The sequence below is a fragment of the Parasteatoda tepidariorum genome, chromosome 10 (genome assembly GCF_043381705.1).
Source record: "Parasteatoda tepidariorum isolate YZ-2023 chromosome 10, CAS_Ptep_4.0, whole genome shotgun sequence".
In the NCBI taxonomy this organism is placed as follows: Eukaryota; Metazoa; Arthropoda; class Arachnida; order Araneae; family Theridiidae; genus Parasteatoda; species Parasteatoda tepidariorum.
Genome location: NC_092213.1, coordinates 28,452,205 through 28,468,946, shown reverse-complemented (window position 1 = coordinate 28,468,946; position 16,742 = coordinate 28,452,205). Strand labels below are relative to the sequence as shown.

Sequence of the window (16,742 nt, the reverse complement as noted above, 5' to 3'; positions counted from 1 at the left end):
AAAACATGGTGGAATAATAAACAAGGAAAATATCAAAATACCATTAAAAATACAAGTAAAATCTTTAAATATAAGTAAAATCCAAGATAATTTTATCAATTTGTTAAAAATGGAATAATGTTACTTATCAAATATTTATGGTTGATAGAATTTGTTTTTCTAAATTTTCGCCACAGATGCTTTTTTTTTTTGTTTAATTCGGGTAGTAAATAATGAAATAAGCAAATTCAAATTATTGTATTTGAAAAAGTACGATGGGTAAGTAACTAAACACAAAAGAGATCTATGCTTTATATTTAGAGAACTTATATTTATCAAAAAATGCTAATTTTCTTATAATTTGTTTTAATGAAAACTTAACAAAGCCACACAAATCCCACTTTAACCCTAATAAAATTTTATAAGTAACTCAAATGGTAAAAGTCAATATCGCAAATAATAAAGAATTATATTTTAAAATTTCTAAAATAATTAATGAACATACTTAATTAATAAGTTAACTAGTACTACCATATTAAAGGAAAAACTTTAGGATCTTCTGAGGAAAGAAAAAGATAGGGTCTTCTGAGTGTTGGTCGCGGCTTTTCCATACTTATAGGTGCAGGTTTCCCTGTTTAAAAAAACCGTTTTCCCCCATGTTATTCAATGAGACAGTAGTGCATAGCAGGTAAATTTCCGTACAGTTTTACCCAGGAGACTCAACGCTTGGAGGTTAGAATATTAAACAAAAACATTTGTAATTTATCTATTAATCTAAACGACACCAAATTTATTTGAAGATACCAAAAATGATATGGAAAATGATATTCTGGATTAAGAAAAAAAAGTAAAAAATAATTAATTAAATAAAATAATGGGAACGTATAAAAATGGAAAAAAGATACATTGAAGAAAAGCATGAATGAATTGAAACGAAATGATGAGTCAAAGTTATCTAAAAAAATTCCCACTTGCTTAATTTTTTTTAATATTAGTAGCTCATTTTTTAAATATTTAATATGGAACTAACCCGAATTTGCGTTACATGGATAGGAAGACCACGAGATTCTCCCACGGTTAGCCTAACGGAAAAGGGACTCTAACCCATGATCCGTCTACCACTGAGGATATTTCACCTCAACACTGTGGTCGGTGCAAGCCGGTTGCTGATTGTATCGACCAGCTATGGCTGGGATTCGAACCCGTTTACCCTTTTGGAAGGCGAATGCTCTATCCCCTGAGCCATGAGAGTTTTAGAAAGTATCCATATTAGTTATCATTCTAGCATTTGTAGCCTCTAACTCGAATATCGCAAAAAACAAGAAGCGCCACGTTTCCTACTATCGGTGATTTTGGGAACTAAAACGTTTTTTCCACTCCTTATTCTTCTTCTCATCGTTAGTAGTTTCTTAATGAAATTCGGTTCCATTTCAGCTGTCAAATCAGGTTACAGATCATTCTCAGTAAGCTCCATTTAATTTATGAACGTCTTATATATCTTATATATTAATTTTAATATATCCTAACATCGTAAATATATATCGTACGAGTATATATCGTAAATTTTTAGAATCCATATCATATATTTTAATTTTCAGGAAATGGAATCTTTAAAAATTACATTCATCGGTATATAAACTTTCAAAAACTACATGAAACACTAATGGTTTGTGAATTTAGTTACTCTCCTACACTCTTTTAACACTTGAGTTTTTTTTTAAAACAGCAAAGCGTGCATTAGAAATAACACTTCGATCAAATAACTAATAGACTGAATTTTATTTATTGATATAAAAAATAGCGAAAAACCTAATGGTTTGTTAACTGTATTACTCAATTTATTTTTTTAAAGCTAATTAATTTCATTTCTCTAACAGTTCTGGTGTTTTTTAAAAAGAATAAAAGCGAACTTTTCATTGTAAATAATATTTCAATCAATAAACTTAGACTAATAATATTTATCAGTATTAAAAACTTTATTTTTTAAAGCTTATTTTTAACCTATTTTTTTAAAGCTAACCTTATTTTTTAAAGTAGATAAATTTCATTTTTAATAGTAGGATTTTATTTTTAAAAATAACAGTATAACGTGCATTATAAATAAAACTTCAATCAAATAACTAATCGACTAAATTATATTTATCGGCATTTAGAACTTCTAAAACCACACATAAAATGCTAATGGCTCGCCAAACTTTATCTTTCTGTTTTATTTTTCAAAACAGATTAATTTTGCCTTTTTTACTTTTTAACAGTTGGGAAGAGTTTTATTCAAAATGTTGATAAAAAAGACGAGATAAGTATATATCGCTCACAGAACTTCGTAAATAACTAGTATCTATCTCTAAATTCTTCTTATTTTTTAAATAAAAATAGTCTGACATTAAAATAATCAAGGCCTTTTTGTCAAGGACACACCAGAACAACCGTCGGAAAAGAGTTAAGAAAAAGAAATAAAAAAAATACCGAAAAACTTGTTATTACTTTTCTTTAAAACTTGTTATTTATTCCTAACTTTATCAAGGCGAATCATTCAAGATTTGCATGGACCAACCAAATAGCTTGACTGAAAAATTACCGCTTACAGTAGGTAATCTGTATACAGTACCAGCTCCATAAAAAAAAAAAGTTTAGTTTAGACTCTTTTTACTTTGGCGATCTTTATTTATTTTTATTTGCTAGTTCTCAGTAAAAGCACCTTATATTAGTAACCAAAGAATTATATGCTTTGGAATTATATGTTTGTGAGAGTTTTCTTTGAGCTTTTTTTATCAAAATGGCGACAGAAAACATTTAAATGAGTTGTTTGTTAGTACTTGTTTCTTTGTAGCTTCTATAAGAAGATGAAATAACTGTTATTCTTGGCGACAAAAACATTAACTAAGAAAAACTAGTTGTTAGTTGTAGCAGATATTTTTTTTCGTAAAAAAAGAAACTAGTTTACACCAATTTTTCACTTATGATTTCGTTTAGGGCATTAGATAGCATAGTAATTATATATTGACATTTTATGTTAAAATGAATTTATGCACTTGTAATTTTATTTAAATACATCCTTTGTTAAGAAAGAAAAATATTGGTTTAGTCCTTTTTCATTATAATTTTTATTAGATTAAGCTATATAGTTATATCTATAAATTAAGTAAGAGGCAAAAGAAAATTATTTAAAATTAAGAAAGAAGTTGATGAAAGAAAAACTTGATATTTTTTGAACTACGCGAGATATTGTTGAAACTCGGCAGTTGACAGTAGGGCTTGCTAAAAATTTATTATTATTTTTTATTTTGAATGAGGATTTTTTTAAAGTTTAGTTTAGAGTTGTTCATTTTTGTGTAAGATTGTATACTGGCTATGAGGTAGCCAGAAACCTCTGAAAGGATTACTATTTGGTCGCATTGTTCCTTGTAACTTGCTTTTATGGGGCAATATTCATGACAAAATTTAAGCTGAAAACACTACAACTATCTAAGAGCCATTAAGAAGTTACCTATGCTTGAGACAATATTAAGACTAACCCGTTTCTGTGGGTTAATCTTGGGTTTTGTGATTTATGAAAAAGTTTAATTTAATAACCCTAACCATCATCGACTCAGAATTGTAATTCAAGAAGTCAACGATGTCTATAAAACAATATTTAGACTAACCTGCTTTCGCGGGGCGTTATTTATGCAAAAGATTAATTTAATAACACTGACAATTATCGCGCTAAAAAGTGCCATTAAAGAAGTAGTCATTGATGCCTGTGAGACAATGTAAGGATTAAACCGTTTTTGTGTGGTATTTATGAATAAGCTTAATTTAATAATTAGTAATCATCACTGAGAACAAAATAGCTATTCAAGAAGTCATCAAAGTCTCCATATTTCATTGTAATTTGCAGAAATTTTAAATTTGAATCTATGCAATTTGATGGCAAGGATATCGATTATATCATATATTGAATCTCAAAATCTGTAATTTCAAAATGTAAAAATTTAAATGAATGCATTTTGAAATACAAATAAATTTTGTTCATAAATACAAATAATTTGTTTTAAAAACCGTAAATAATGTTTTTTTTTATCAGTCTTTTTTTTAACCATAAATGTCATTTATACGGCAATGTTATCAAATTTTTGCAAGATTGACCTCACGACTCCTAGCTCTCTATCAGAGCTGTGCTGAAATATGCTCAAGTTATTTGTCTTAAGACCATCAATTAAATATATAATAATTTAAAAATTTTACACGCTTGATACATTTCAATTATAAAAGTAATAACATTAGTTTTTTCTTTAAATAACTCTAGTTTAGCAGTATAGTTTAAGAGAAAAGTAATCTGAAAATAAAATTAACTAAAAACTAACTCTTTAAGTTCAGAATTTTTTTTATTACACTACACACGGATCACGAGAACTAAACCAACGTGAAAAAGAAAATAAGTTATTGCTATTCTGGAAAATGTCATTGACAAGCTGCATTATATAAATTCCTTAGTAGTGGTGATTAATTAATTGAATGTTGGAACATGCAATTTACAGATATGATTTATTTAGACGAGGATAAAGTCCGCAATTTTTTTTTCTAATGGATTCAAAAAATTAGAAAGCTTCAGATTACGAATTTAAAAAAATTATAACAGTTCACATCTCCAATATTTTTACAGTAATCAAGTGTTTTAAACCTTTATATTTGTCGTTTTAATCATCATACAGCTTAAAATAAATTTTAGCGGCAATTAAGGGTAATTTATCTTAAGGAAGCCGATATGATGGAATTTATAAGGTTTCTTTAAAGGTAATATAAATTAGTTGTAATCAATAAATGCATATCCCTAAATTCATTTGGTGGTTTTTCCCATGTTGTGTTTCAAAAGCCGTTATGTAATTGCGAATCAACAACCAACGCACGTTCTACCACAACTTAGTCACGCGCCACAAACGCAGCAAAAGACATTTTAAAAGTCGTCTGCTAGAGAATAAAAAGAGGAGGGAAATGAAATTGAATAATTTTTGTCATAGTGTCCCTACTCTTGATTCATGTCAAAAAACGGTTTACTTAGGTTCTTTCGCGGCGTATTACAAATCCAGAACCTGTTTTTAATGATTGGAAATAGGAACCGCACAGATAGTAAGTATATTCGAACGTTTATGATAGGGCCAACATTTTGACACTTTCCCTATCGGCTTGCTGATCGGCTCATTTACCTTCCATGTTTTTCATGTCTCTCTCTTTACCGGTTTTTTTTCATCCGACCTCAAACCTGCGCTGGTGGCAGACAAGAAAAAGTGTATCGTTTGATTTTTTTATTCCTTTTTTTTATTCCAGTGGAATTAGATTATTCTAATTTGGCTTTAGTCTGAAGGGTTTTATTTCTCCTTTCAAGCGTTTAGACGCATTAAAAAGATTATGTCAATTATGATGTCTTAAAGACATTAAGTATCATTGCGTTCTTAATTGTTCGATTTATTTTTTGTTCGGGAAAAAGGCATATTATGACATTATTAAACGAATTACATTTGATGAATAAAAAGAATGTTATGACATCTTTATACAAAAATTAAAAATGCTATATTTTATGGTGTTCATTAGTTGTACAGAGAATTTTATTGACATTCCTATAAGCTGGAATTTAGTAAGATAATTTATTTAAAATCATACAAGCTAGATTTTAATAAAATGATTTAATTTATAAACTTATAAGGTATGTAGAATAAGAAAATGTAATTTGTACTCACACAAGCAGCGTTTTAAAAAGTTACAATTGAAAACATTTGTACTACACAATGATCTTAATAACAAAGTTTCATGATTTCAGTACCGTTGTCGTAATTCAGATTACAATAATCCCAAAAAGTTAAGACCTTCTTAAAAAAGGGGCAACACAAAGAGCAACGATAAAAATACTCCTTCTACAGCCAGTTGTTGACTAAGGGGTCACGGCTGTTAAAGCTCTACAATTTCCAGTGGTCAGTATTGTGCATTGGTTGCCTTTACTTTCAAGATTTGTCATCTATTGATCTGAAGATGGATAGGCTTCAAGATGACACTGGAGTTAGAACTTCGGTCTTACACAGTACAATCTAGTAACTTAAGTACTGCGCCATTGTGGCTCAAAGGGCAAACATAAAAATCTTTACTCAAATCACTGAGACATTGAGAAAGGGTATATTTCATTTATTATACATGCTGGATACCTCAGCTGCTTTAAATTTTCAGTTATGCTGCTACCAATTAATCTGAATGGTAGATGTATATCACTCATATTTTTATTTATACCGGGTTAAGATGTATGGTATTATGAACATATAAAATTTCCAATATTATTTTCAAATTATGGAATGATGGGTGCAGGCCAATAAGGGTTAGGACACAAAAATTGAGCACATTCCTAGTAAGGACCTGGCAGAAATTAACCTTGATGGAAGACTAATCACGAGCTCGATAATCATTGTCTTCGTGATCAATGAGAAAGTTTTTCGTGGTTTTTACTACCGGTGACAGAAATGCAGATTGGTACTGATACTTAGTTTAAAAATTCTCATAGGTTCTTAATCATATTAAAGATTTATGAAGTTAAATATAGAACATTGGAGAGTTGCCTGCAATTCAATAAATAAAAACAATGCCTACATAGAGAAAAAAGTATGACCAAAAGTACCATAATACGGTAAAATTACCGTATTTCTCTCTCTCTATAGGAACACCAAAATTCTCTGTAATTTTTACAAAAGTTCTTTGGTAATGATTAGTTAAATTAACAATAAAATATGGTTTTATGATTTGTGATAAAATTAGGTAAATACGGTAAAATTTGGTAATTTTATAATGATACCTCAGAGCATTGCATAAAAACACTCTATTCTGTTAAATTTACTTTCCAATTTTGTATTTTTTACTAAACGTGTGATAATAAGAATTAGAATTTTAAAAACCAGAATTTGTGGTTGACTGTTATCAGGTGGATGGAAAAAATACCAAAGGAATGATTTAAATACCTTATATTTCAGTTTTAGTAACCAGTATTTTGGTTCTTTTGGTCAGAAATGTCGTTACCACACAGTACGGTTAGTTTTAGAATTTTTTTCTCAGTGTAGAAGAATTTTAAAATGAATAAAATCTTAGATATCAGTTTGGGTAGGAACAAAAAATTTAAATATTTCAATACAGTTTATGATCTGTTACAAGGTGTTTTAAAAATACTTAATAATTATAAATGTTAGTGAAAGGTTTAGTAAAAAAAAAAGCAAAAACAACTATAAATGTTCAAAATCATAACAACCTTTATCTCCTTTTAATCTTAAATACTTCAGAATAGTTTTCAATGGAGAATTTTACGGTCATTAGACCATTACAGAAAATACTCATTAAGGGAATGAATTAGCAGTTTTTGTGTTATTTTTGTTATCTCTAAAAACACTTCAAAATGATGTGCAAATAATATAGAAAAAATATTCATAGAATCATTGTTCTTCTGATTTTCTATCCATTATGTTATCAAATAATTTAATAAAAATAAAAATCAACAAAAACATGTATCGTATAAGTTCAAAAACCTGAATGCTTTAGGAAAATAATGTTTTTATCAGTGTACAAGTTTTAATATTAAAGAAGTTGAGTATCAGTAAAATAACAGTAATATTATATGCAATTTTAAAATTTATTACATACAGTTTAATTGTTTACTAACTAACATAAATTGATTGTCATAAATAACACTGGGGATTTTTTTGTTTTGTTTTCTGTTTCATGAGATTATTTAACAGACCTTAAATAGTTTCGTATCGCTGATTTTAAATCTTTAATTTGTTTCTCACTCTACGCTGCATTTTCTTATTTTTTTGAAAAAAAAGAAATGGTATTTTAAATCTATTCGTCAAAATGTACAAGTTTAAAAACGTTATATTTAGCAGGGGGTCTCACAAATGTTGCCACAAACTTTCAGAGAAGTGAGAAGACTTAAAATCGTATAGGAAATGCCGTAGTACGCCACTGGGGGCGCGTTTCTAATATGATTATTTTTTCGCGAGCTTTTGAACCAGTCATAATAGGAATGCGCCTTTAGCCACGTACAATGCCATTTCCAGGCATGAGTTTTTATGCAATTTTATCTAACAACCCTAGAAGTTGGTAGCAAAATTTACACAATCTCCTGTACACAACGTTTACACAACGTACAACAATACACAACGTTTTTAAGTTTAAACATTTCGACAAAAAATAGACTAAAAATATCTTTTTAAAAAATTTGTATCTTTAGAAGAAATATTAATTAGGAATTTGAAATCCCTACAAACAAATTAGTCAAGATCATGTATATGTATAAATGCAACAAAATTTTTTTACGTAATGTAATATTTAATTTCAAAAAAGGAAATAAAATATACTTAATGACAGAATTAAACGGTGCTTTTCTTCAGAATTATCTGTATTTTATATTTTAAAAAAATGAATGTATTTTGTCAAAAATTATGCTAAATAATTAAAGACAATAAGCTTTTTTTAAAAATATTATAACTTAAATATATTTTTAGAAATATTATGTTAAATATCTAAAGGCAATAAACTTTGTATTCTATTAAACTTATTTTTAAACGTTTTATTCTAAAATGAGTAAATCCGTACAACTTTCGGTTAAAAACTATAACATTTATCATAATCAATCATCGTAACTATAAAATTTATAAAGAAAACACGTAAAACTATGAAAGTTTTTTAACTTTTTGTTTTTCAATTTCAGTTAAGTATTAAGGATGTTAAATTATAAAATAAGATTACTTCAAAAACATAGTATTTTAATTAATTTTAAAATTATTATAATCAGTCAAGCTAACTTTTTTCCTATTTTTAAAAATTTAAACAAAAAAGTATATTTCAATCATTGATAAGTTGTAACATTATTAATCTGATTAAGATATTGTAAATACAGAGTTATCTTGATAAAGATCTTTTACTTTCAGATCTTCTTTTATTTACAGAAGTATTAGAACACATTTCTAGAACCTTTTGAATTACAGTTATTATTCAAAAATAAATTCAAACTGAAGATAAATTGAAATAATAATGGTTTTAGCACATTTCTTTTAAAATATAAATGCAAATATCTTACTATTTCATTAAAAACATTTCAATGATGAAACAATTCGAAGAATTTCTATAAAACAATGTTTTATAATTTTTACATATATTTTTTTAATAAACATAACAAAAGATTGAAACAAATGTACATAAACATTTCAATATTCATCTTATGCCCATTTTACCTCGATTAAAAATGTTAGACGTTTCAAAATTTTTTATCACAAAAAAATTTATGATAAATTTGGTATAAACATATTTGTTTTACAAAATAGCGCTTTATTTATTACTTCTTAAATTAATAATTTAAATAACAAACTAATTTATATGTACATTTGCACTATTAGTTTTAAATACTTTAAATGTTTTTATTAAGGTATTAAAAGGGTGAATAAAATGCATTCTTTTTCACAATTTTCTGATACAGGAAATCAGAATACAGGAAATTTCCGATACAGGAAATCTCTGATACAGGAAATCTCTGATACAGAAAATCAGAGACGATATAGAATTCATTCATGTCTATATATCATAACGTCTAATTGAACAAGTTATTTTTTAATCTTTTTTTTTCTTCTGAACATAGCAGGAAGTAAATAACGTTTCCAATAAAATAATGTTTTCAACTTATCTTAAATATATTTTAACAAAACTGAATGAGAGATGTGCGTTTTAACTATATTAAATTATCAAAATTTTGTAACGTTATAAAAAATAAAATGTCTCTGTTGTTGACTACCATGTTATTAAATGCAGTATATGTTACATTTCACAATAACCGCATAAAATAAAGTTTTAAATAATGTTCTTAATATAACAACGAAGTTCAATAAAAAATAAATTGTTATAATATGTTAACATTTGCTTATAAGCAAATTGTTTATGAAAACTATTTCTTTGTTTCTAGATAAACAACTCCTTTATTTATAGATAAACACTTTTTTGTTCCTAGTAAAATGTTATCTTATCTCACAATATTTATCAGTGTTTATAATGTTTTAAATGGCTTGCAAGTCAAGTTTAAATTAAGAATTTTTATTACTAAAATCATGTTTTTATTTGTTACTAAAACTATAAGTATATAAAATATTAGTTAGAAAATTTGCTGGTTTAAAAATAGAATAACATTGTTTATCATTTTACATTTCTGGTATTAATTAGTAAGACTTTTATATTCTTAGTTCCATAAAAGTAATCAATGAGTTATCAAGATAACATTTTATTATCCACTTTAAAAACGATTTCTTAATTTTTCGAACAAATACTTCCGATACGTCAAGAAAGATTACAAACTCGAGTTATATATATATGTATATATATATTGGCGTAATGCACTATCATATACATTATATCCCCAAATGCCATACAACACAAAACACCCAAAAAAATAATATCAGAAACGTGTATACAGGTCAATAAAATGTAGAAATGTTGATTTCTGACATATTTGAATTATTTTTAATATATACCAAAAATATTTTAGATTGTATACAATATTTTTTTTATCATCCCAAAAATATTTTAAAATAACATCCCAGAAACATTTCATCAATTATCATCTATCAATATGAATTTTTCATATAATTGCTATTTATGAATATAGCTCAAATGATTTTGTATTTTTTTCTAAACTCATTTTAAAGTAATTGGGATATTTTGTGCTGTATAAATCTTTTCCAGTTTATTTAAATGCATTACATACATGCACAACATATTGTAAAAAATCCCTATTCATATTACAGTAAGAAATAGTGGCACCTCAGGGTGACGGTACTTTTTACAGTAAAATTCATTTTTACTGAACATTTTACGGAACAAAATTCTGATCTACCCTAATTTTTACTGTAAAATCACACTGTAATCAATATTTCTGTTAAAATTACGGTGTAAAATTTGATGAAAAAAAGATGGTGCCAGTACTTTTTACTGTAATTTGATCCATAATTTTTTACAGCAAGTTGATATAGAATGTATTATATTATCAAATATTTTTTTAATTATTTCGAAATATTAGGTGAAATAATAAAGTACGTAAATAAAAATACTATTTTTCAACTTAGTAAATATAAAGTAAAGTAATAAAATAAATCCATAAGGTAATATTTCTCAATAGCGTTCTTCGTTACAGTGCTTCAATTAGTAATAAGTGTCTCTTAATAAATTATTCAGTTTTAAAATATTTCCCTTCATTTTTCTAAACAGAATACAAATAGTAAAATTGAAATAAATGTCTATTTGAGATCCTATTTAAAAACTAAAATCAAAATATTCACTTTTTAAGACGGAAATCAAAAAGCTAATTTTGTTCGTCGGTTCAAGCAAATTCAAATATCTATACTAGTATTAACATAACGAGTAGTTAAAAAAGTTATGAATGGATTAAATTACGTCATTGAGAAGAATCATTGAAAGCTGTTTCTTTTGCGTAGTAGTTGTAGTAGTGAACGGTAATAGTAAATGCAAATGTGATGTGATATGTTTTCTGTCTAAATTGAAAATGAAAAGTCTGAAAACGAAATTTGTTTCACAGACATTTTAAAAAATGAATTTCAAAACAAAACTTCTAAAAAAATTGTGAATATTTCACAAACATTTTTACATCCTGTAAGGCAGTGTTTCCCAAAGTGTGGTACGCGTACCCCCAGGGGTACGGGAACAGTTTAGCTGGGGCACGTGTTCTTATGCGAAATATCTTGCAACAAACGAAAATTTCAAAAATTTTATTTAAAAGCAAAGTTAGTCATGAAAATTTACGATTACGTATTTTTCTATTGGCTATTTTTTGCAGAGTTAACAGTTAACAATTAGTTGTGTCAACAGCCATTTGTGATTTTTATCTTTTGTGTAATTTTTTTATAGTAAAAAATACATAAGTTTTTTATTAGTGGTACACAGCGTTACGAAAAATTTAGGAAGGGTACAGAAAAATCATAGGTTTGGGAAACACTGCTGTAAGGTAACAGGAACAAACTATTGGGACAATATTTCCCAGATTGCGGCTACCCGCTATATTTTGGGGATCCGTTAAAATCCGTCGGGAAAAAAGGTATGTTTATTCAAAGAAAGTACATTTTTGTGTCTGAATTCGCAGCTTGAAATATCGTTCCCACTAATTATTTAGCATATTAGCATAAATTATTTAACGTAAGTCACCCTTTCGAGCCATTAAGATTGAGTCCTAGAACGTGAAGATTCGATTATTAGATCAAAAGTTATTCAGAGTAGTCCGTTTTGTTTATTTGTTTATTTTGCTCTATGTGCATGCATGATGCCTCAATGTGGATTTCCGACTTTGTATAAAATGCCTAGTAATAGTACAGCATGTCAAAAACCGAACGCATAAGCATGACATGATTAATATTTAAGGCATTGAATTTTGTAAAATAACTAATAAAAAATCTACAATGTAAAGTTTCATTTTGTAGAAATGAATATTCTATAGAATGATTAAGTAAAGTATATAATAATTCTCATATTTCATTTGTGCAATAAAAATATCAGGCAAAAGACATTTTGGTTGTACTAGTCTGTTTAAGGGGCCATAAAATTCTCCTAACTAGTACTGACTCATATTTGTTCATTAAGTTAGTTCAGTAAAAAATATGTGAAAAAGTAGAACACATTTCTTTAATTTTAAAAAGCTATTAAAAATTTTATGCATTTTCAATAAATTGATAATTCGAGATTGAGAATTAGATTTTAAAATTTTTTACGTCCCACAGAGATCAAAAAGTACTTACATATAAACGGAAACTAACAATTAATTTTACTATTTGTTAATTACATATTATTAGAAGTTACAGAAAAATTAAGAGATTTTTTTAAATATTCTGCAACATACAAGTATTATACACAATATTTATTCGTTAAAACATTTTATTCTTCTGTTTCATAAAAGGGTTTTAATAATAATGTGTCAAGGTATTACAATGTTTTAATAATTTTTATATCCATCAAAAAATTACCGTTATACAAATTAAAAAAATTGCCTGAAATTGAAACAGTTTTTTGAAATATTCTTAAATAAACATTAAGAATTAGTAACAGATATTAAAACTGATTAAAAATAACTAACAAATGAAATTCAAATGATGAGTTATAAATGAGAAATTTATATAAGTTAATACCTCATGCCAACAAGATTTTACAAGCTATTCATATTTTTTCATAAACATGTATTATACTTTAGATTCAATACATAAATACGGAAAATAAGATCGAAATGTTATGTACTGTTTATTGTTAATGGAATATATTTTTGAGGTAATAAATATGTTTATGAATGAGAGGTAATTTAAATATGTTAAAAAAAATTAGAAAGTAATAATTATTACTTAAATTAGCAAAAAAATTAATCTGTATACAAAAATAAATGTCTTACATAACTAAATAAATGCCCGATTTAGATTTATTTAAAAGATTGATTTAGAATAATTGAGCATATAGAAGAAGAATAAATTTAGAAAGATCAATTTAGATCGATTTAAATAAGACAAATGAAATAAATTATGCATCAATTGATTTTTTAATCAAACTTAAGAACATATGGTGCAGATTTAAAGTATAATCTATCCATTTTAATAGCTAAGGACTAAACTTTTTATTAAGATGAAAAAAAAATAGAGTTATGCTATTAAGCTCATATTATAAATATTTTATTACATATATTATATATATATATTTTCTTANTATATCTAAGATATATATATATATATATTATGAAAAGTTACTAATGAGAAAGCTTTAATTACTTTATGTTTTGCTTCATATTGTTCTTTTATAATCTGTCATAAATAGCCAACAGTATAAAACTTAATCAAATATTTGGATAAAAATGGGCAACTAAAAATTGTATTCATGATAATTAAACTAAATTAATAAAACATGAGTAAATTAAATTTGAAGAAGATAAGCGTAAATTAACTATTTTAAACTATGTTAATAATTATTAAATAAGAGATAATTTTAATTTTTTGTATAGTTTTAAAATGTGATTTATATTTAGACTGCAAAGAGGTTTTCCCATTTTTAAAAATGAAGAGTAAAAATGTGGATGCAAATTTCATTTTCATTTGTTTTTAATTCATAGCTACCTCAAAATAAATTAATTTGTAAAAATAAAAAATAAATAAATTTTTTTAATTCTATAAATCACTTTTTAAGTTGAACTAATAAAAATTAAAAATAAATAAATAAAATGAACAAAAACACAAATTGAAGAATAATCTTGAGAACTTAAAAAAATAAAAACAGCAAAAATTTTTTTCAAAAAAAACTAACTTTTCATATACAAAAATTTAATAGAATGAAGAAATATTAAATATTTATAAAGACTAATTATAGAAAGTATGTTATAAATATTTTAAAATTAATTAATATATTAAATATAATAAAATTTGAAATAATTACTTGTTTTAAAAATTAAATACGATATCTTTAGCACGAGAAATATGATATTAAGTATAATGTAAACTATTAAAGTAAATTATTTAAATTACAATTAAAATTTATCTTAATGCTATAAAACTAAAAGTTTAAACTAGTTAAAATATATTTATATTTTTCTTAAATATTGAGTTTTGCATCTGAAATTTATAGAAATTTGATTTTATGAAAAAGTTCAAATTATATACTTAAAATAGGAGTAATAATCACCTTTTATTTAAATGTAAAAAAAAATTTCATGTTACTATTATTCATATTAATACTATTTAAAGACTTCAGATTATTTTTAATTTAAAAAGGATTTGTTTAAAATTTTAAAACTAACTGAGTTTGAAAAAGTGTTTCATAGCTATATTTTAAATACAAAAGTTATAAAAATATAAAGCGAGTTAATATTTAATAAAACATATTGTTAAATATTAGGATAATACTTTTATTATATTGTATATATAATTAGTTAACATTTTGCTTGAAAAACATTATTACTATTTTAAACAGAAATGCTTCTTCAAGCGTGAATTTATGTTTTTAAAGTAATTTTAAGTTATGCTTATAAAAGATCTTATAAAAAATTATTTAAATATTTATACAAATATCTTTCTGTTAGTTAATGTATTGTGAAGGCAAATCTAGAAATATAAAATTTTCAAGAGTAAATCACTTTAATGGTGATATTCATAACAAATTTATTTATAAGCAGTAATTTATGTTCATCAATGCAGAACTATCTGTTTAAATGTTTTTAACAGAAATGAGTTTTTAATTTATACATTTATGATTATTAAATAATTTTATAAAATCTTTTGTTTCATGTTTATACACATATCTTTTGTTTCATTTAGGTATGTTTTTGGCAAAGCTAAAATAATAAGATAAAAAATTAATTGATTAGCTGGATGACAAATTTATTTGTATATAATCGATATATTATCACACATTGAAATTTTTAAGAGCAAGTGTATAAAAGTTTAATGTTTCTTTTCTTATTTATTGTCAGAAATAAATGCTTTTGTTATGTGTAAACATAATCAAAATTATCCAACAAGAAATTTTTTTTAATCCCAAATATCCATAAAAACAAAAATAAAATCGCTTTGACAACACGAAAGCAAAAAAATATTTCGTAAATATTAATTTTTAAAAACTAGTAAAACTGTTGAATGTAACGTTTTACACCATCTTGTATACTGGTAGAAACTATGATCTTTAAGAAGCAATTTTACGGTAAGTTTCAAAAACACGCCGAAAATCACGCGCTCTCTACCGGCAAGTTTGTTTTTCTCTTTTAAGTCCCAGACGACTTTTTTAGCACACGCATTTTATTTATAAAAGTGCATACAATGAAAAAAAATAAAATACCTGTTAATATACTATCAATTAAATTAAAATATCTTAATATTTTATTCATATTTATATTCGATTCACTTCATTTAATTGGGACGGAAAAAGAAATAATATTCTTGCAACTAGAAATGCAAACGATCTCTATAAGTACAAATGATTTCTCAAGTGTATGACGTCACAGATTCTTTACGTAATTCTGGTTATTAATTTGAGCATTTGATAATAATACCGGCGATTTTGCTGGCTTTCTCCGTTATGACCGTTAGTTTCCGCTCCCCTATTATTTCGTTCGATAAAAGTCCGGCAGATGACATACCTTGTCCCGATAACATTCTAAAATATCCATTGGAGCGGAAGGACGATTTTTATAATATTTCCAAAAGATCTCACCTCTTCATATTACAGGAACGAAACAACGTCGTAAGGAAAAAAATTAAACGCAAACGACAATGATGTACAATTCCCTCAAATCCATCCACCACATTTAGTCAAAGAGCTGTCTCTCGCGTGCGGAGAAACCGGCAAGTAAATAAAAACATATCCCTCCGCACCAAACAACTAAATCATCAAATATAAAGGATGATTTTTGGTTAAAAACATTCATATAGAGCTTAAAATATAACTTTGAAGTGAGTTTTTAGCGAAAATATTCATAAATCGGTTAAAAATAAGTACCGCACTTTTTTCCTGTCGCGTATTTGGACATTGTTATTCATAACTGTGATTCGCCCAGCATTTGTGACGTCACGCGCACCTGCTGGGTAAACAGAGAATGAGAGACAAATTTAGATCCCATGCCTAGGATGATACAAGGTCATCCGTTTCCACAGCTCTTAGACGGTTTTCTAACTCTTTTTTTTTTTTTTACTTCATTTCTCTCCTTTATTTTATTTCTGAATGCTCCCTTCTTTTATTTG

General features: G+C 26.0%; 1 protein-coding gene across 11 annotated transcripts in view; it reads right to left on the bottom strand.

The window, feature by feature from the left end:
- LOC107437615 (forkhead box protein P1) overlaps positions 1–16,336 on the bottom strand; it is a 403,975-nt gene extending 387,639 nt beyond the window's left edge. For 6 of the 11 annotated variants that reach the window (XM_071186842.1, XM_071186847.1, XM_071186845.1 and 3 more), the window contains exon 1: positions 16,216–16,330. The gene's annotated coding sequence lies outside the window, so the exon portion shown is untranslated. Of the gene's footprint in view, positions 1–16,215 lie in introns of all 11 variants that reach the window. The other 5 variants (XM_071186843.1, XM_071186848.1, XM_071186855.1 and 2 more) reach the window with 1 other exon arrangement.
- Between the last annotated feature and the right edge of the window lie 406 nt (positions 16,337–16,742).